General features: G+C 40.3%; 1 pseudogene; it reads right to left on the reverse strand.

Annotated features, from left to right (window-relative positions):
- Positions 1-22,283, reverse strand: part of LOC128094990 (cytochrome P450 2C25-like) — a 51,818-nt pseudogene that overhangs the window by 15,152 nt on the left and 14,383 nt on the right.

Raw genomic sequence — 22,283 nt, forward strand, 5'->3', positions numbered from 1 at the left:
ACCCAATGTGTTGTCGGTTGATGGCTAATTCTACTTCATCAAGTACCCTTTCTGCCTCCGCGGTGAGGTGTCAGGGAGAGAGGGGGTCAGGATCTCCTTTAAGGATATCTTCGAGAGGACATATGTCCCCTTTTGTCATTTTGAGGTAAGGTCTTAGCCATTGGATGTCCCCCAAAAGCTTTTGAAAATCATTGAGGCAGAGTAGGGTATCTCTTCTGATCTGGATCTTTTGAGTATACAGGAGCTCAGGGTGAAGTTCAAACCCCAGAAACAGAAAAGGAAATTGTGTTTGAATTTTTTCTGGGGCGATATGAAACCCTCTATCTTGTAAGGCCCGTACCAAGTTCTGTGTTACTAGATGTGTTCTTTCCACTGTCTCAGCAGCGATCAACAAATCATCCATGTAGTGGATAATATAGGCCTCAGGAAACTGTATTCTAATTGGGTTAATAGACTGGGCCACATACTTCTGACAAAGAATGGGTGAATTGGCCATTCCTTGGGGCAGAACTTTCCATTGAAAACGTGGATTTGGTCCAATCTGATTAATAATAGGAATAGAAAAGGCAAATCTTTTACAATCAGCAGTGTGAAGGGGAATAGAAAAAAAGCAATCTTTAATGTCAATAATTATTTTGGCATACCCTCTGGGGATGGCTACAGGCGAGGGTAGCCCTGGTTGCAGCGCCCCCATTGGTATCATAGTTTTGTTAACTTCTCTAAGATCCTGTAATAGCCTCCATTTTCCAGTCCTTTTTTTGATGACAAAAATAGGAGTATTCCACGGGGAGGTAGAGGGTTCGAGATGCCCTTGGTCTAACTGTTCCTGCACTAACTGAAGGGCAGCCTGGACCTTCTCTTGAGGCAAGGACCACTGGTCTATCCACACCGGGTCATCTGACTTCCATATTATTTTGTCGGCGTGGCGTGCAGGGAGAGCAGTGGTCTTTAGGAAAAAAGGTCTGTAGAACTCGTGCCCAGTCCTTTTCTATCTAATTTTTATTTGGCCATAATAGGTTGTGGGGGCCCTTGCTCATGCCTCCCCAGCCCTTTTCCTGGTAAGAAGCCTGTTTTTAACATCATTTGGGTCACCTTGTCATTAGGGCTCATCATGATGACCCCCATCTGAGTCATAATGTCACGGCCCCACAGATTGACCGGTAATCCCTCAACTACAAAAGGTTTTACGGTCCCTGTGTTTCCCTCAGGGTCCTTCCATTGTAATATTTTTGAACTTTGAAGGGTATTTTGTGTTTGTCCTATCCCTTTTAGATGGGTGGCTGTGGGCTCCAAAGGCCATGCGGTGGGCCAATGTCTTTTTGAGATAACGGTAGAGTCAGTGCCAGTATCCAGAAGGCCAAGGAAGGGCTTCCCGTCTAACAAAAGTTTTATAGTGGGTCGGCTTTCAGTCAGTTGCTGCACCCAGAATACATCAGAGGAGCCACGGGAGTGATTGTTATATTGAAATTTCCCGGTTAATGGGAGTGGTAGGGCCTGAGCTATTCGCTGACCCATGGGGATAGTGACTGGGCCTCGAGAGGCTGAAGCCAGGAATTTTATTTCCCCATTGTAGTCGCTATCGACTATGGATGGGATAATTGTGAGCCCCTGTATCGAGCTAGAAGCTCGACCGATAACAAGGAAGAACATGCCGGGTGGGGGAGGACCAAACACCCCCGTTTCTATCACTACCGTTCCTTCTTCTGGAGTTACAATCCGGGTGGTGGAGGAACAGAGGTCCAATCCTGCGCTGCCTGGGGTGGCTCTAGATAAGCTTGAGCAAGGTGGGTTAGATTGCCCTGAGGACATGTAGTTCCCTGTTGCTGAAGGTGGACAAAAGGGTTGTTGGTTCCTGACCGGAGAGGGGATGGTCACTGCGGAGGAGGGCCCCGGACCGGGCCCTCAGCCCGTTTCCCTGGACCGCAGTCAGGGGCTGGCCTGCACTGTCATAATTGGAGCGACAATCGCTAGCCCAGTGCCGTCCCCGCCTACATCGGGGGCATACCCCAGGGGCTGGGCCACGAGGGTCAGAGTTGGGCTTGGGGGAAGAAATCCCTGGATTGGGGTTGGTGGGACAATGACGGGCGAAGTGGCCTGAGGCTCCGCATCTAAAACAATTTTTTGCTCCTCCTGATTTTCCGGCCAAGGGCTGAAGGACAGCACCTATAGCTAGACTGATGGATTTTGAAATTTTGTGTTCAAAAGAGTCTACTTCACCACACAGCTTAATCATGCCATTAAGGTCCATTGTTTTAGTTTTGCCCCTTAAGGCAGCTTTGCAGGCTGCATTGGCATTCTCTAAAGCCAGTTGTTTAACTATGATGTTTTCAGCACCATCCTCTCCCAGAATCCTCTCAGCGGCTTCCAAAAATCTAGCTACAAATTGAGCATAAGGCTCATTAGCTCCTTGTATTATCTTGGATAGTGAAGTGCTGGCCGACCCCATGGAGGGGACAGCCCGCCAGGCCGCTAGAGCCACCTGGGAGGTTTGTGCCAAGAGTCCTATCGGCAAGCCTCTTTGTTTTCCGAGGTGTAACAGCCTCGTCCTGTCGGTTTGTCTACGGACCAGGAGGCCACCTGTGGGCTATGTTTATTTAATGCAGCCTGTGTTTCAGCCCTATTTATAAATTCGGCCTTCCAAGTCAAATATTGGCTACAAGTTAAGACTGATTGGACAATCTTATTCCACTCATGGGGAAGGAGACTACCCCCCTTGTCCAAGTCCTTCCAGGATTGAGATGGTGAATGGGACATTAATGCCGTAATTTTTAACAGCCGAATGTAAATCCTTTAGATATTTAACTTTTATTTTCTTAAAAATATGGGAGCTCTGTGAGCCGTGACCAGTATGTTCTTCTAGTTCTTCCCTGTCATCGGCTGGCTCATCCTCGGCTTCTTCCTCGGAACCTGAAGCTGCATTATCAGTCTCCCCATCATCTCTCTCTATGTCCCTTTCCTCCTGGTCATTTGACGAGTCTGGCTGTTCCATTGGTTCCTCCGTTTCCCCTGACTGTCCCGCCTCCCCAGTACTTCGAGGCTGGCTAGTCGAGCGAGTTATTACTGGGAAGGAGAGGGATACTGTGGGTGCCCTTCTCTGAGTACCCTGTTTCTTTGTGCTAACTTTAGGAGGTGAGGCTGTATCGGTGAGGTCAGCCTGTAGAGTTTGAATCTGGTGCGTGAGGTCCTTAAGCTCCCTTTTTAATGAGAGGACCTCCTTTAGACTACGGACTTGACTTAAAAGAGATTCCTTAGTGGCTAGCAGGCTCTGGACCCCGGGGTAGCGCTGAAGGGGGGTCTAAGGGGACAGAAGGAACAAATTCGGGTGGAGGAGGAGGCCATTGTAAGACATTTGACCCTCTGGTGACCAGGAGGCTCCCCGTATGGGCCACCAGAGTCTGAGATCTAAATGGATCGTATTTCTCCCTTTCATAACCGGCCGCCTCTTCTTCTAAACTGGCTTCCGAAGTGGGGTCTAGCCAATGATCACCCTTGTCTTTGTGGATAACAGGATACACAGACTTAACGGGAGGGGGGATTTGATAAAAGGGGGGTCCAAGTCCTTTTCTAATATGGGCTCATCAATCAGGAAGGAGCGCGAGAGCTAGTCCCCCCTGTGGCCTCGTTAACGAGACCATTTTTACTTTCAGTTTTACCGTAGGTTTTACCCTGTCTGTCTGTGTTGGCTGCGGCGCTGACGTTCTTATTCTCTTGACCTGTCCTGTTTGAAGCTACTTCACTCTTTTTTTTTTTTTGGATAGGATACCTCATTTAATAGATCCTCTGCGAGTGCCAGTAGATGCAACACCCTACCATCCTTTTCTGAATCTTTTAGGATATCTCTTATTACTCCATAGAAACGAAAAAATGCATCAGGGATGTTTTCCCCGTCTTTGAGCATCTTATTAATATCTTTTCCTACTTTATTCCAAGTCAGAGGGTGAATGCCCAGGCCGTTGATAACCAGCCAGGGACATTTCTCCTCCACAAAACAAAAAAATTTTATTAAATCTTTCTTTTTTACTCTTATTCCCCTCTCCCTGAGACTATCCTGCATCTCTTTTATGAAGAGAGCTTCTTTAGTCAAAACTTTGCCCATGGCTTATGGGACGACAAGTCTTACATCAAGGTAGCCCGCGTCGCACGAGTGATGCTGTCCGGGCGCATCTACCAAAATATGTTTGTCCGGCCGGACCTTCTTTTCATCTGTCGTCTGGTGGGTCGCCGTGCCTCGAGCCCCGCATTCGGGCGCCACTTGACCCATCCAGCAGGTCAGGTTATTCGAGGGTCTCGAGGAGGGAACCACCTGAAAGCCAGTGGGGGCGAGAGAAGAAGGAGACCAGGCGCATAAAGAAAGACAGAGTCAGTCTGAGTCGCGTCAAGGTCTCGTTTATTGGCAGGATGTTGCAGCTCATAAGCAGGATTTCAGGCAGGGAGGGGGAGCAGGGAAAGGAGAGTGGAAAATTTTTGAGAAAAAGTCAGGGTGGTCAGGGTGGGTGTTTCTTTGGTCCCAGGCTTTTGCAGCTGGCTGATTACAGTTTATGCCAAGTGGTTTATATAAACGTACATTTTGCAGTTAGGCCAAGGACGCCCTGTTTTTGCAAGACTCCACGAAGCAGAAAACTCAAGACATAACAGTCCTGGGTCAAACAGTCCTGAGTCAGTCTCCAACACCTTTTGTCTGGAGGATAGACTCTGCTGCTCACATTAATGGAACAAGGCACTGAAAAATTTCTGAGCCAGAATTCTGGGACTAAAGTGTTGGCAGCCTCTCCTTTCATCCCTATGCAGTGCTCCTTCCCTGTCAATCATCAATGTCTAGAGTAAAGGGCTTCTTAGACTCAGTTTCCTTTAAGAATTCTATTTTCCTGGAAGGGGGTCACCTGCTGAATGGGAATAGGAAGAGAACCTCTGCAAGGCCAGCATCTGGTACACAACATTATTCTCTACTTAAACTTCTATTGCTTGGGAGCAGGAGTCTTCACTGGTCTGTAGATATAGATCCACAGCTTGTTTGTCTTACTACATGCATGTTATCTATCATTTATGATTCAACATCATCTTTCCTGATCTACATTTTTCTCATTCCTCATATTACTGGTTCTGTAAATTGGTGAAGCCTCCTTGTCTGCTTATTGTTATCTCTTCCTGTCCTAAAAATATAAAGTTTGATTCACACTTGTGCTTTAATCATGTAATATATGTTGGGCACAGGAGGAAGAGTGTGCTTTGTACATGCTGAACCATTGGATCTGTTTTAAAGTACAAAGTAAAGAAAGTGCTATTAATACAGTTAAAAAAATCATTGTTCAACAATTTAAGGAACCGGACTTTTGAAGTGATAAGATTCCTTCATCTATATTTTCTGGAAATACATTAATGGAAAAATGTTCCTAGAGAATCTAAATATTTTGAACGCTTCTCAGAATGAACATATCTCAGCCAGACTCAGTACATTCTAGGCTTTTTGCTTATGCTTCCATGAGGTGAGTTTTCTTTTCTCCACCCCAAAGTTAGATTCATCAGAATGAGGAAAGGAAATTGAAAGGTTTTAGCTGATCTAAAGACATGATTTTTGAGATTAAAGGAACATGTATCCACAGGACAATGTATCCTGACCACACCTGTCATAGCTTACCTTCCAGATCACTCACACACTGACCAGAATTTGATTGCTTTTCCTACAGTCAGAGTCTGTTTCTCTTTGTCACGCTGTTCTTCACAGCAAGTGAGTGGCACAGGAGGTGAAGAACTGAGACTTCTCTAAGAATAACACACAGGACACGAGCAGAGACTTTCCAGCATCTTATAGGAACGCTGTGCGTCACCACCTGTGTCCTCACCTGTGACATGTGGGTGCTTCAGCAGGAGCAGGAGAGCATATCTCAGCGTTGTGCTTGTTGTCTCTGTCCCAGCACCAAACAGATCATTCACTGTGGTTGTCAGATGTTCAAGTGTAAATTCTGATTGTTGATTGTTGTTTGCCTAAGAATAATTTGATGCAATAATCTGATCAATTGTTTACCAGCACATCTGATTACAATAGCTTTAGTTTTATGCAAGTTTACATATTTTTTACTGAGAGTATAAAATTTAAAATAAAAATCCATAGCTCCCATTCCTAATGCTTATTCTAAGTGTATAGAAGTTTACTGAGTTGTATAGACTTGGGGTCTAGTTAATTTGACATGAACATTTACTTATTTGCAAGTTTTTTTATAGTAAGACTTCTACAGAATATTTGTTTTTATATTGTTGCCAACAAAGATCCTGGATTGTAGAATAGAGGAGAAATTAACATATAATATCAAAGACTATGGCACAGATTCTTATAATTTTTGACATCACCTGATTCCTTACCAGCCTAACTCTTGCAATGATGTGACTATCTGCACATAAATTTGTGTAGTTTTGTATAATTATGCTTTAAAAACATAATTGAAACATTTTATTCATTATCTATTTTCTCCCATCAAAGCCATATGAAGAAGAATTGTGGTAGGTCTAATCTTCAGATATGCAGATTCATACATAAATGAGGGCCCATGTCTCCATATGGTGAAGATCAGTGGAGGATATTTGACTCTGTCTCTGGGAATTCTCTATTAAACTAATATGGGTCTGTAATGAGATCCTTTGTCCTTGTGTTAAATAAATCCATTTTTTCTTAGTGCATTAATAACTAGGTTTCCTCTTACTTTTAAAAAGTAATATATCTTTGCATGTGTAGCCCACATTTCTTATCCATCCATCCACTCATTGATGACTTCTAGATTGATTATCTCAGCGACTTTGAGAAATACAGTAAGAAACAAACATGAACGTGCAGGTGCCTTTTCCATAGGCTGATATACTTTGAATATAAACTCAGAAGTAAAGTACTTGGGTCCTATGACAGACATAGAGAAAGAGATTCTTGAGGACCCATGACATTGTTTTACACAATAGCTCTAATAATCGACATTCTCATTAACATTATGTTAGTGTCCATCTCATTACGTAATTACTAGCAGTTTTTTTTTCTTTGAAAAAGTTCCACAATTACAATTGAACCATTAAATCTCACTGTGGTATTATGTGTCCTTCCTGATGGAAAATGACATCCATAATTGTGTTGTTGGTCATTTGAATTTATTCTTTGAAAGATAATATCTAAAACAATGGGAGAACTTAAAAAATGAATAACCAAAAGATATTAAATTGGCACAGTATAAAATACTTTAAGGACTACAATATATGACCAAGTGGCAACTACCCCTAAAATCTATAGTTACTTAAAAAATCAGTTACCACAATATAGCACATTATTAGAACAAAAGAAACAAGGCACAGAGTCACTACAATTGACTCAGAAAAGCAGTTGACAATTGTGGATACAAACTTTCATGATGTAAAAGAAAGTATGGCTAGAAGACAATGTATGTGCCACAAAAAAAAATCTAGGAACATTACAAATATAAAGTACACCGTGTTACAAAAGATTAAAAATTTATTCTAAATTTAGTATGGAAATAAAATCTAAACACATGTACTTTTGAATCATTTGAAATAATAGTAGAAATCTTAGTCTGAAAAATTAAACAAATAAATGAAATAAAGGAACCTAAATTAGAAAGGGTAAAGCAAAATGATATTTATGAAGAAGTGTGATAAATATGTAGAAAATCACGTGTAATATAAAGTTGTGTAAAATCAATCAAAGCTAATGAGTGATTGTAGTACAATTTCAGGACAAAAAATTAAGTCCAGTTGTGAATCTATACAGTAGAAATTAATAATCTGAAATGAAATCAGGATACAAAGGTAATAATATTCTTCAGAATAATCTAATGACTCACTTTCATATGCTTAGATATTCTGATGCAAAAACAAATCTTCAAATTTAAGTGGAACTGTGAGGAAGGTCTGAGCTCACAAACTTAAAAAATGAAATTAACCAAAAGAGATGAGTAAGGACATTCCATACTCATTAACAAAAAACCTCCACCAAGAAGACGTTACAATTCTAAACATTTATGCACCAAACACATGGGCACCCAGTTTCATAAAACAAACATTATTAAATATAAAATCGCAGACTGACTCAAGCATAGTGACAGCAGGTGACATAAATACCCCACTTCCATCAAGAGATAAGCCATCTAGACAAAAATTAGAGAAACTACGATGCTAAATGACATCATCAATCAAATGGACCTAAAAGATATTATAAAACCTTCCATTCAAGCTCAGAAGAATATAATTTCTTCACAGAAATCCATAGAACTTTCTCCAGAATTGAACACATAATAGGGCACAAAGAAAATCTTGAAGAATTTAAGAAAATTGAAATTTTATCCTGCATATTATTTGACCATAAAAAGATAAAGATAGACATTGCTAACAATAGAAATAACAGAAAGGACACAGACTCATGGAAATTTAATAGCATGCTAGTGAATTGAAACTGGGTTAAGAAAGAAAAAAAGAAGGAAATTAAAACATTCCTAACCTTGAATGAAAATGAAAACACAATATATGGTAATCTATGGGACACAATGGAAAAACTGCTATGAAGATTATTTATAGCACAAAGATCTACATAAAAAGTGGAGGCTTCACATAATAATTATTTAAAAGTGCATGTGAAAGCATAGGAAAAATAAGAACAAACAACACCCCAAATGTTAGACAGAAAGAGATAATAGAAGTCAGGGCTGAAAATAATAAAATAGAAACAAACAAACAAGAAAGCAAATAGTAGGAACTTAGTTAACAACCTTTGTTAACAAGATTGGCAAATTTTATCCAAAATAACCAAAGAAAAGAAAAAAAAATCACAGATGAAAAGGATGAGCATGAGCTAGTGAGGTAAAAGAGTGAATATGAGAAGAGATAAGTCACACCAAAGGTCCTTTGTAAAACTTATGGGAAACTACTACTATAGTAGCTTTAAAAATACAAATACATATACATCATATATATGCCCTAGGACCAGTAAAAGCTTACATTGGCCAATAGAGTCACATAGATCCTTAACTATCACAGGTTATTGTCAACATTCCAGGTTACGCTCCAGAACTCTATGAGAAATCACTATTTTGATGACATATTTTGGAGTCACAAATTGTGAAGACATCAAGCTGCTACTCATCTAGAACCTGTAATCCTATTGGCTAGTATTTGTTGTGCTGTGTAGCAGGAATCTTAAAAGTTCTTATTAATAAAAACAAATCTGAGGCCAGTTATTGGGGTGAACTCTGGAAGATCAGAGAGACAGAACAAGTCACAGCTACCTCACCTTGCCGGATCCTCAGCTGGTCTTGTTTCCTCAGACTGGAGGCCTCTGAGTCCTCACCCAGAATGGGTCTCAGCTGAATTGCTGCTCAAAAGCCTGAATGCTTAACCAGGCCAAATGCTTCTTGTTCCTGGTCCTCATGCCTTATATATCTTTCTGCCTTCTACCATCACTCCCTGGGATTAAGGGCTCACTTTCTGGGATTAAAGGCATGAGTCACCATGCTTGGATGTATTCTTGAACACATGGATTTCTGCCTAGCTCTGCCTCCCAAGTGCTGGGATTAAAGGTGTGTGCTACCACTGTCTATCCTCTATGTTTAATATTGTGGCTGTTCTGTCTCTGAACCCAGATAAGTCTATTAGTGTGCACAATATTTTGGGGAACACAATACCACCACAGTGCTGAGATGTGATATTCATGGTACTGGGGGAGAAAAGTTCTTCTCAGTTTCACCCAGCTGTGAACCTGCAAGTTACAACAATGCCTAGCCTGATAAGTCATGCCCAGAAGTGCAATAGTTACACCAATGTCATGAGAGCAAAACTGCTTTCTGATGGAATCTAAGATAGGATAAGTTGTTAGATAGGAACCATATCTACAACTGTTAAAGGGCTAAGACTCTATTAGTCTAATGGACTAATGGTATAGTGATATAATGATTCCTAATGATTTACTACTATATCCATAGACCGGAACTGTCTTACTTTCATCAGAGAAATTACTCCTTCCAGGGATGGCAATTAATATAGAGACACTCAACTGTTCAATGTACAGAGAATAAAGCATTGTAACATGCTCACCCCTAAATCATAACACACTCCTCCCCAGAGGGTTTAAGTATCTGTAGCTGGAGAGTTTTTCTCCGGGCCCTACCAAGACCCCGCAGTCCCACAGCCCACTTATAAAATAAACACACAGAAGCTTATATTATTTAAACTGTTTGGCCTAATGGCTCAGGCTTCTAGCTAGCTGTTCTTATATCTTAAATTAACCCATTTCTATTCATCTGTAAGTTGTCATGTGGCTCTTGGCTTATCGGTATCTTAACATCTTCTCATGGTGGCGGCTGGCAGCGTCTCTCTGCCTCAGCCTTCCACTTCCCAGACCTCTCCTCTCTCTTTGTCCCACCTATACTTCCTGCCTGGCTACTGGCCCATCAGCACTTTATTTATTAACCAGTCAGAGCAACACATTCACAGCATAGAGAATACCCCACAGCAAGTATCTTTGTGGAAGAGGGGGCAGAAATGTTATAAGAGCTATCAATGATCAATAAGATCAAGGAAACAGTGTTTTCTGGAGACAAAAAGAGAGATGAATGTAAGAACTGACAATGACTGTGACAGCCTACACAAAAACTATGTAAGTATTACCAGATTAAAAACCCAGCACAAAGTGAGGAGAGGAAATATGAAGTACCAAGTCTAGCTGATTAGCTCCTGGGAATGGGAGAGTCAATTTTCTTCAATGATGAGGCCCTAAGGCTAGGTGAGCAACAGAAACTGGACTCAATGGGGAAGAGAGGGAAAAAAGAAATCACAAAGTATGGTAGGAAGAGATGAGAGGATGGAGAGGAGGAAAATAAAAGTTGAGGGTCTCAACAATTCTTGCTCATACAATCCCTCCTCTTTCTCGTCATTTGGACTCCCGTAGCTCCACCTGGGACCAAGATTGGAAAAAGCACAGGGACAAATAGCCAAACTAGTGGAAACACATGAACTATGAACCAATAGCTGAGGAGCCCCCAACTGGATCAGGCCCTCTGGATAAGTGAGACAGTTGATCAGCTTGAACTGTGTGGGAGGCCCCCAGGCAGTGGGACCAGTACCTGTCCTTAGTGCTGACTTTTTGGAACCTGGGGCCTATGCAGGGACACTTTTCTCAGCCTGGGAGGAGGGGACTGGACCTACCTGGACTGAATCTACCAGGTTGAGCTGAATCCCCAGAGGAGTCCTTGCTCTGCTGGAGATGGGAATGGAGGGGTTAGCTGGGGGGAGGGCAGAGGAGGGCAGGGGGAGGGAAGACAGGGGAATCCATGGCTGATATGTAATATTAAATGAAATTATAAAAAAAATTAAAAAAAATTAAAAATATAAAAGTTGAGGTTCATGTTCAAATTACATCACATGAAATTATCAAATACTTAATAAAATATTGCAAAAATAAAATGAAACAAACATATCAAGCATAGAACAATTGTTTAAAAATCTTATTGCAGAGCTACAGTAGCGAAAGTAGTGAAGTGTTGACACAATCACCATCAAAACCAGTAGAGCTGTGACAGCCGGGAGTTAACCTAAACATCTATGGCCAAGACTTACAACTGAGTTCCAAGACTGCTCCATCTAAAGGAAGAGACTTCAGCATGTTGACGGAACAGCAGGATAACTACATGAAAAGAAGGATGCTGGAAGAGTAAACTAGGGATAAGCCTTGTTCCCTATGGTTTGGACTCATAGATTTCAGAACAAAGTACCCAAAACCCAGATAAACCAGACTTCATCCATGACAAAATGCTAATGCACTCAGGACATAATTAAGAATGTGAAAATGACAACCTACTGGATGGAAATATATTTCCATACCATTTATACGGAGATGTTTGTATCAAGATACATACACAATTCCATAAATCCACACAGTAAGGAATCTAATAGGTAAAATATTTGAATAAAAATCTCTGAAGACACAGAAAGGCAAAATGGCACCTAAAAAGATAGCCATTTCCACTGTTACCAAGAAAACACCCGTCAAATCTGCCCTAAGAAAGCACTTCACACTAACTGAGTTGATGTTAATAATAAAGTTTCAAAATTATACCTTTTGGCAGCTATTTGGAAAATAAGGGATCATATAGACATGAAATAGTGCATTAATGTGAAAGTTTTTTAGCAGTTGCTCAAAAAAGAAAAACAGAAAGAAAAATATTATCATTTGACTGAGAAACCCTAGTCCTGGGGATATAGACAGAGGAAGTAAAAAAAAAAGCTATGGACAAAGATGTCCACATATGTTCATATGTATAGCTTAGAGGAGCCACAGGTAGAAATAACACAAATATCCATCTATGAGTAATAAGTGCATTGTGCTATTAATGCAAGAAAATGAAATTTGCTGCAAAGAAAGGAAGAAATACTTAGTTCAAAATTTATGCAAGTGCGAAGCACAAATTGAAAGCCATGTATACTGAGTCATTAAGATGATCCTTCATCATAGGCAAATCTATATAAACAGAAATCACATTAACAACTACTATAGATGGTGTGGAGGCAAAGGAGTGATCAGTAGTAGTGGGTGTGGTGTATTTTTTCATAGTAATGGAATACTTTCCAACTAGAAGGAGCTGGTAGTTGCAGTGTTTTGTAACCACATGAAGAACCACCATAATATAATGAAACATGGTTACAGCCTAGAGACATCACTTTTCGTTCAGTGGACTTTGTGAACTATATCTCACAAGTATACATATTTAAAAGGCACAAACTAGACAAAAGTCTGTCAAAAGAAAGCAGCAACATCAGGGGACTCAGATGTCAGGATATTAAGCACTGTTATTAGTTGCAGTAATGAAGAACTCAGGTTAGTGGAATACTAGCAAAGGACAAACTAAGATCAATGGACTAGAATCCATGCCCACAACCAAACCCAAACATCTATAGTCAACTGACTTGTGGGGCGTTTACCCAACCACCCCCACAGTTCCCCAGAGTTTTCTTGAGTGCGAACAGCAGGAAATATTAGATAGAAGGATTTATTGCGGAGAATATCGCGGAGATAAACAGATAGAAAATAAAGGATAGCCTCGAGAGGGCCTGGAACCTATTCCAACAGGCCCCGACTGTCTCTGCCCCAGGGTTTTTATAGAGATGCCAAGGGGTGGAGCAAAAGACCTCCTCCCCCAGCACAGCCAAGTGCAGACCATCCCAGACACCTGCACTTAGGTCCGTGGTCTAATCATCCTGAGAACGGGCTCCCACACTGACTTTTACTGATTCCCTAGGAAACACAATGGAAAATGTCTTTTGAATAAACTACACAATGCCAACTCAAAGCATGCTAATAGGATCCCCAGTAGATACCAATCCTTAACCCCTTTTGTGAAAATTAGCTTGAACTTACACTCAAAGCCTTACTCTTCCATACACCTACTCCTTCCCACCACAAACATCCCTCAGTAATTCTGAAATTAACTCCTATATCTATCATTTTAAAATAAACACTATGGCCCGATCAATTTTAATCCACTAGACATGCAGGAAATCTAGCCATACTATGTGCATTTATCATGCCAATTTTCACACTGCCATGATAGTTGGTTATTTTCTACCTGATTAGAATTTTTTCCCTTCTAACTGCCCTTTGTATTGTTTTTCTCCTCAGCAACACTTTTTAAAGAACAGAGGGAATGTGCTCCAGTTAACAAATTCCCTTTATTTTAATCAGTATCAATATGGTGCATCCCAACACATAATAAATACTGAAATTGTTTTTCAAATGCTACTGACTTTAAACCATCTCCAACAAACATTTCAATGTTCGACAAACCACAAAATGCTGAAGCAATAAAATAAATTAATATTAACGTTTTACCTGCTTTTGTTTAATAAGGTAATAATCAATAAAGTCCCAAGGGTTTGCAACATTCAGTGATTCCTGATGTTCTTTTATTTTTCTCCATAAGGTAACTTTTGATATAATCAACATTTTTCATTAACTTGCGATGACTTCCTGGACAATAGTCAATTAGTGAAGGGAAATTATTGCATACCTACAAAATTAAGCAAAGAAATTTTTTGTTAAGATGTATTGTTTTGCTTTTAATCATGTATGTGGTGTGTGTATGCATGCGTGTGTGCTGTCTATGTGTGGGTACCTTGGAGGCCAAAGATATCAGATTCCCTGACGCTAGTGGTTTTGAGCCACCTAACATGGATGCTGAAAATTAGACTCAGGTTCTTTGGAAGATCAATGCACACTCTTAATCACTGATCCATCTCTCCTTCCCTTGCCAAAAAAAAAAACCCTTTTTAAATAGACACATATGAGGAAATACACATGTCCATAATATATATCAAGATGAATTTGGGTTTATAGATTGAGATATGAATGAAAAATAGTGTCCAACATAAGGAAGAGGTTTTATTTCATATATGTAGAAATTCTCTGTGGTAGTAGAGAGATTGAATGTAGAAATTCCTGCCCAAATGATCAAAGATTATAATCAGGTTTCCACATTCATGAACCCTTTTTAGTATAAAGCATATTTATGAAAATTGGCTGATGATTTGAATCATTTATTACCTACAAGTCTGAAATATGATACAATGTAAATTATTGTCATTTACAGTTTTTAGATGAATGCACAAGTGAAGAGTGTTGGGCTTCTTGATTTATAGCAAAAAAGTAGCACATGCATATTTCACTCCTGTAAACCAGCTTATGATATGAAATGAAATTTCAGAAGTGGATGGGGCTCCAAGAGGCTTTGAAAGTGGAAGCATATACCACAGCCCTTATGGGTTTCTCTATGATCACAGCCATTCTTTTTTTTAAAAAATTTATTTATTTATTATGTATATAGTGTTTGGTCTGCACATATCCCTGCTGGCCAGAAAAGGGCAACAGATCTCATTACAGATGGTTGTGAGTCACCATGTGGTTGCTGGGAATTGAACTCAGGACCTTTGGAAGAGCAAGCAGTGCTCTTAACCTCTGAGCCATCTCTCCAGTCCCACCATTCTTTTTTTTAACTTGCTTTTTATTTATTCTTTGTGTCCCTCACACCCATGCATCTTGATCCCATTCACCTTCCCATCACCTTACATCCACCCTCAGCCCTTACAACATCCCCCCAAAAATAAAATAAAATAAAATAAAACTCAAGAGAAATTAATTCAATATGGAAGCTGTAGTGTGACACAGTGAATCAAATAGAACACACCCTTTTATCCATATATCTTTACTTGCAAGTGTTCACCTCAAAGATTCATTGGCCTGGCTTGAGGCCTCTTGTTCCTGTTACACTATCAATACTGGACCCTCACTGGAAGTCTTCTAGGATATCCTGTTGCTGCCCTGTGCTGTGAAAATCTTGCAGCCCCGAATCTGCAGGACCAGTGGTGTGGATGTCCTGTATGCTGTGAATATATGTTGCTATGATTGATTGATAAATAAAACACTGATTGGCCAGTAGCCAGGCAGGAAGGATAGTGTAGGTGGGACAAGGAGAGAGGAGAATGCTGGGTGGAAGATGGCTGAGTCAGATGATGCTGCCTGCCGCTACAATGAATAGCATGATGTAAGTTATCAGTAAGCCACGAGCCACATGGCAAGGTATAGATTAATAGAAATGGGCTGAGTTTAACTATAAGAACTAGACAGTGGTAGACCTGAGTTAATGGCTGAGCAGTTTAATTAATATGAGCTTCTGAGTGACTATTTTATAAGTGGGTTGCAGAACAGCTGAGAACCCAGAGAGAAACTTTCCAGTTACAGACCAGCCCCTCCAGCAGATCACAGATGGGGTGGATGTTGAGGTGCACCAACTCATAAACCTGGTTCTAGGCTTGGGTAGTTGCAGTGTTTGCCAGCCCTCCAGCTTTCCCTTGTCCTCAGGACCATGATGATCTGTCTGGCATAGCCCTGGCTAGTTCACCCCTTATAGCAATGAACTTCTTTCATGCCTTCAGAGTTGGCTCTCCCACACCCACACCATCAGGGTCAAATTTACTGTGTTAACTAGGCAAGGTGTTGGGGCCACTCTCCTAAGAGCTTAGGCTGGTGAAGGGCAGGGACAGCTCTCCCACTGTTATAACCTCAGGACCAGCCCTCCCACCTGCCACAGGCTGCAAGGAAGGAGAGGAAATTTCTCCACCACCAATACCACCATAAGACAGATGAGGGGAGGGGCCAGATCTCCCAAGCTCACATTCTTTGCCCTGATTCACCTGCAGCCCCTGCAATTAATAGCGTCACTAAGGTCAGTTCTGATGTACTGCCCAGGGAAGGTGCAGGGCCCACTTTTTCAGGTGCTCAAGCTAGTAAGGAGGAAGGTCGTCTCCCTCAACCACCACAGGTATGAGGGGCAATGGGGGAGGACCTCTTTCCCTTGCCTTTACCATCACATAGCAGAAGATGGGATGTGGCCAGCTATCCCACTCTCACAACCTCAGGGCCAGCTCACCCATGCCTCTGCCAACAGGATCAGCTCTACTATGCTGCCCAGGTTAGGAGCAGGGCCTGCTTTCTTGAGTGATAAGCTGGTAAGGGGGAGGGTCAGCTCCCACATCTGCCTCAGGCAGCAGGGGCTAAGGGGACCTCTCTTCCCAACCACACCATCACAAGAAATCCCACACTCACAATATCAGGGCTGACTCATCTACACCCCTGCCAACAGTACTGGCTCTACTGTGCTGCACAGGCAAGGTGCAGGGTGTGCTCTCCTGAGTTCTGTAACTGGTGGGGGGATCAAGGGCAGCTCTCCTGATCTTATGACCTCAGGGCCAACTCTCCTACCTGCTAAAGGCAGTTGGGGGGCATCTCTACCCCATCCATGCCACTATATGGGATATGAGGGGTAGGGTCAAATCTCCCAAGCTCACATTCTTAGGGCTAGCTCACCCACAACCCTGTCAACAAAATCAGTTACACTGTGCTGCCCAGAGGAGGTACAGGGTCCACTCTTCCTAGTGTTGCAGCCAGTGATGGACAGGACCAACACCACACAAACCTTTCCTCTTGGCCTTTGGTGGTATCAGGAGCCATGGACATCACACAGACCATGGCTGTAACACGACCATGAACCCAAACATGTGGCCTGGCAGCAGCCGAGGCCCAAACATCACCTTGGCCCTGATGGCAATCAAGTCACCTACCTCAGTCCCCTTCTCACCACGTCACCTCTTCAGATAAGTCTGTTCACAGTACATGAACAATTGTCTTTCTCTCTTTCCCATACCATACCATACATTTGCTCACCATAGTAGTGTCTGACTGCCTATGCCTTGTTATGCCGGCAGCCCAGATCACAGCCATTCTTTAAGGAAAGTTCAGGAGATGCCAGTTCAGCCTAGGACAACTCTGAGAACATGTGTGTGGGCCACACAGCATTAAACTACTCACCTTCTCATTTCTAGCTGTCATCTTGTCAGCTAGGATTCCAGCTGACACATGAAACCACTGAAACTACTCAATGTTACCTGGTAGGTTTCATTGCCCTTAAGATTCTTTCTCTTTTAAAAGAATACTCTTTCTAAACTAAAATATCCCTGCCTAATAATATGATGAGGATGTATTCAATAATTGAAAAGAGGGTAAGAATTATGCATAGAAGAAAGTCCTGTGAACAACTGGCCACACTTCTAGATGTGAAGGCAATAATACTTTATACAGACACTTCTGTGGACATCAATTAGAAAATCAATGGACAGGGAACTAGCAGGTTTGAGCCAATATGGCATTTGCCTTTGAGTTTTGCTATTTGTATAGCAAAGGACTTAGAATCACCTTCCAGATATTCTTTCCTTAATATGTTTTTCAGAACCGTGGTGTCTTGTCACCTCACTTCTTGGTCCATATTGAGTTTGACCTATGAGAATGAAAGACTGTAAGTATGTTCTCAGAAGGAAAAGATCTTGACTTCACCTGCAACCAGGGGGAGCTGAGAATCCTGATATTCTCATTTCCTTTTTCCATAAAGGTAAGAAAATCCTGATCCTTATAATCAAAATGATTCTGGAAAATAATGGAGCAGATGACATTGCATGGAGCACAGCTCAGGATGAAGGTGGGAATCACAAAGTGAGCCTGGATAATCAGAAACAATTAGAAAAATATCATTAAAATATACAAAGAAGACATTTTGTTTCTCTTAACAGGTAAAGAGTCTGTAGAAGTTTTAAACCATATCGCATCTACAATTCTCCTAACAGCTAAGCATTTGTTATATATAGAATCAACATATCACTTCAACCCTAAAAATGAGGTGACCTCAACCTCACCACTTAAATTAAGACATATCATATCTGTTACACTGATTTTTATACTTTTATCTGATAATTGAAAGAAAACAAAAGATTTTATAAACCTAAAATTACTAGTATTCAGAACAGAATTATTCCTTACTGGAATGCCTAATTGTCATGTAACACTGGGATTTAAATAGAGGAGTGTACACCTGGAAGATCTTCAGCCAAAATGAGTAACCAAGGAAGCAAGTATTGATCCATGGAAGGAGGAAATTTCAACACTGCAGGCGAGTTCTGGTATTAGAAGAAAAAATGGGGAGAAATCCTCCTGGTTACAGGACAATAATGTGTAATCTCAAGAGCAGCCACTCCCATGTGGAAAGCTTTTATTTTATAGTTAAATTCCAAGAGGGGGAAACAACATGACGGTGGTAATAGAGACTTCCATGTTCTCATTTCATCATTTAAAACAATGCATTTTGCTCCATAGGAAGTAAATGCAGTATTTGTAAAGTAGACACAAAGTATAACAAGGTCAGTGCTAGACAGATAGCTCTGCATTCAGAGTACTTGTTGCTATTTTAGAGGAATAAAGTTCAGTTCTGAGCACCCACCAGTTGGCTCATAACTTTCTGTAACCTCAGTTCCAGGGGAATCTGATACAACTTTCTGACTTCTGTGGTACCAGGCACACAAGTAGTACACACATGGATGTGCAGGACAACATTTATACACATAAAATAAAAATAAGTGATCTTTTTTAAGTATAACAAAGAAGAAGGGGGTGGATGCAATAGAAAAAATGGGAATCGGGTGGGTAGGTGAGCATATTCAAAACATGTTACACTGCTATGAAATGTCTTTATGAAGCCCACACTATATGCAGTATTAGGGGCAATAATGTTCATTTTTTTGAAAAAAGTGAACGATGATTATGTTCAATCAAACTCTAACCAGTATATTTGGCAAAAGTATAGTTTGTAGGTTTGTAAACATTTCCCAAAATCATCATTATCAAAATCCTATGATGATATAATGCTTAAAATTTGTGTATCGCATATGTGTAAGATAGTACAGGTCAAAAAATCATAAGGAAATTTCTGTTTTTAGATTTATTTCTATTTGTGTACATGGGTTCACAGGTGTGCTAGTGTGTGTGCATATGTTAGTGTGTGTATGGCTCTCTCTCTCTCTGTGTCTCTCTCTCTGTGTCTCTCTGTCTCTCTGTCTCTCTGTCTCTCTGTCTCTCTGTCTCTCTCTCTCTCTCTCTCTCTCTCTCTGTGTGTGTGTGTGTGTGTGTGTGTGTGTGTGTGTGTGTGTGTGTGTGTGTTGGATACCCGGGGAGGCTAGAAGAGCCTATCTGATCTCATGGAGCTGCCTGACATAGGCACTGGGACCTCATTGCTGCTCCTCTGAATGGGCATTCTCTCTCAAGTGAAAAGCCATCTTTCCAGCTCACAGGGTAGTTTCTTGTGATGTCCTTTCTATAGTGAATTTGCTTTGATCAAGTTATCAATACACTTTACATTCAAGCTGATCCCAAATTTAAATCTGCAGATCTCATGTAAGAATCACGTGAATTAACAGTTTTCTAAATAAAATATTATGCATTTGAATAACAAGAAATTTCTTAATATTGTTGTGGCTATGCCAAGGTTTAAAGACATGATTATATTCTATGCTATCAGGAAATATTTTATTTAAGCCTAAAACAGTGAAAGGTAAAGGATTGGGACTTTATTTGTGTGTATACATGTGATTAACAGATTAAATTTGATTTTCAGTCTTTCTTTTCACTTTATTTGGAAGAAAAAAGTTAACAGACTTAGAAATGAAATGGGTGATCAGAGTTTTTTCAGGACAGGAACTTCTTGGGTAAGTAGCAATTATAGGTGCAGCAAAAGAAAAGTGATTCGTTTTCTACACACACACACACACACACACACACACACACACACATACACACACAAGAAAAAATGAACTTGAACAGAAATGACAGGCAGGATTAAAGACAGAGTCAAAAAGTTAACAAAAATGGTTCTTGTTTAATTAAAGACATAATTTAACTAGAAATAATTTCTTTGATTTCTCCTTGTGCATTTTGCAGATTTGTGCTGTCATATGTGTTTTAATAGAGCATAAGTCAAAATGATAAGCTCCATGTAAGAAAAACTAATGAAGTTGTTTACATTTATTTATTTAAATATGTTGAACCATCCCTGAAACTCTAGAATGAATCCAATTAGATCACAGTGGATAATCTTTTTGATACACTATCAAATGGTTACAAATATTTTATTGAAAAATATTTTTCTTCATGTTCATCAGAGATATAGCCTATATTTTTCTTCCTTCCTTCCTTCCTTCCTTCCTTCCTTCCTTCCTTCCTTCCTTCCTCTTTCTTTCTTTCTTTCTTTCTTCTTTTCTTTCTTTCTTTCTTTTTTGTTTGCCTAGTTTTGGTATTATTGTAATACCAATGTTGTAGAAAGATTTTTAGAAATGTATCATCATTTTCTGTTTTACCAAATAATTTGAGGAGTATTGGTGTTGGTTCTTTTTTGAAGATCTGGTAGAATTTTGCACTGAATCCAACTAGTCCTAGACTATTATAGTTGAGAGATTTTTAATTACTTCTTCTATCTCATCTATCTCATTGGATATTATGAGTCTATCTGAATTATTTATTTCATCTTGATTTGGATTTGGCAGGCCATGTATATCTAGACATGTATCTGTTTCATTTAGATTTTTCAATGGTGGATATAACTTTCTAGACCATCCTTAAGATTGTCTGAATTTCAGGCTGGGCAATGATGGCACACAACTTTAATCCCAGCACTCAAGAGGCAGAGACAGATGGCTCTCTGTGAGTTTAAGGCCAACCTGGTCTACAAAGTGAGTTCCATGACAGCCAGGACTACACAGAGAAAATATGACAGACATATATATGGTTGTAATGTCTCCTACTTCAACTGCAGTTTTAGCAATTTGGTCCATCTCTCTCTTTTGGTTAATTTTGTTGAACATTTTTTTTATTTTTTCCTTTTATTTATTTTTATTTTGCGTGCATTTGTGATTTGCCTGCATGTATGTCTTCATGAGTTATAGAATCCCTGGATCTGAAGCTACAGACAGTTTCAGGCTGCCATGCAGTTGCTGGGAACTGAACCTGGATCCTCTGGAAGAACAGCCAGTGCTCTGAACCACTGAGCCATCTCTCCAGCCCCTGAACATTTTTTTCAGCCTGGTAAATCTTTTCAAGAAAATAACTCTTCATTGATCTGTGATTTTTGTTTGTTTGTTTTTACATTGTTAATTTATTTCAGCATTGATTTTTATTATTTCTTCCTGTTTACTTCTTTGTTGTTCATTTTTTGAGAAAAGCTTCCCCATGTTTGTCCAGGAATTTATTTTGTAGACCAGGCTGACCACAAACTCATAGATATCTACCTATCTCTGACTCCTGAATGCTAGGATTAAAAGCATGCATCACCACACCCAGCCTTCTTCCTATCTGCTTTAATTGGTATTATTTGTTCATTTTTGAAGATTTTTAGATGCATCATTAAGTTATTAATTTTAGATTTCTAAAATTTTTGATATAGACTAGCTCTCATAGTGCTGGAATGTGCTGTGTGGGCTACCAGAAGAGAAAAGTAATGATCAATATCACCCAGCTATAAACTCTGTAAGTTACAACAACAATTTGCATGGCAAGACATATCAGCTGGTGCCACAGTAAGCATGAACATCATTGAAGTTGCAAACAACATTCTGTTTTGGTTTAAAATCTGTTTCATGAGATAAATCCCATACTTGGCACCATTATCAGGTCAAGGCCCTGTGCCTAGACATAGCATAAACCTTAGGGGAGAATCTTTTATCACTCTGCTAAATGGACAAAGTATTAATCAACTCCAAATAAATTATCATGGTATCTATTGATTAATGCATCTCTCAACCCATATCAGAGAAACTCTTATTTGCAGTAGATGATGATTAACACAGAGACCCAAAGCTACTCAAGGCACAGAGCAAAA

The sequence above is a fragment of the Peromyscus californicus genome, unplaced genomic scaffold, assembly GCF_007827085.1.
Source record: "Peromyscus californicus insignis strain IS unplaced genomic scaffold, ASM782708v3 Scaffold_4__1_contigs__length_199733344, whole genome shotgun sequence".
Classification (NCBI taxonomy): domain Eukaryota; kingdom Metazoa; phylum Chordata; class Mammalia; order Rodentia; family Cricetidae; genus Peromyscus; species Peromyscus californicus.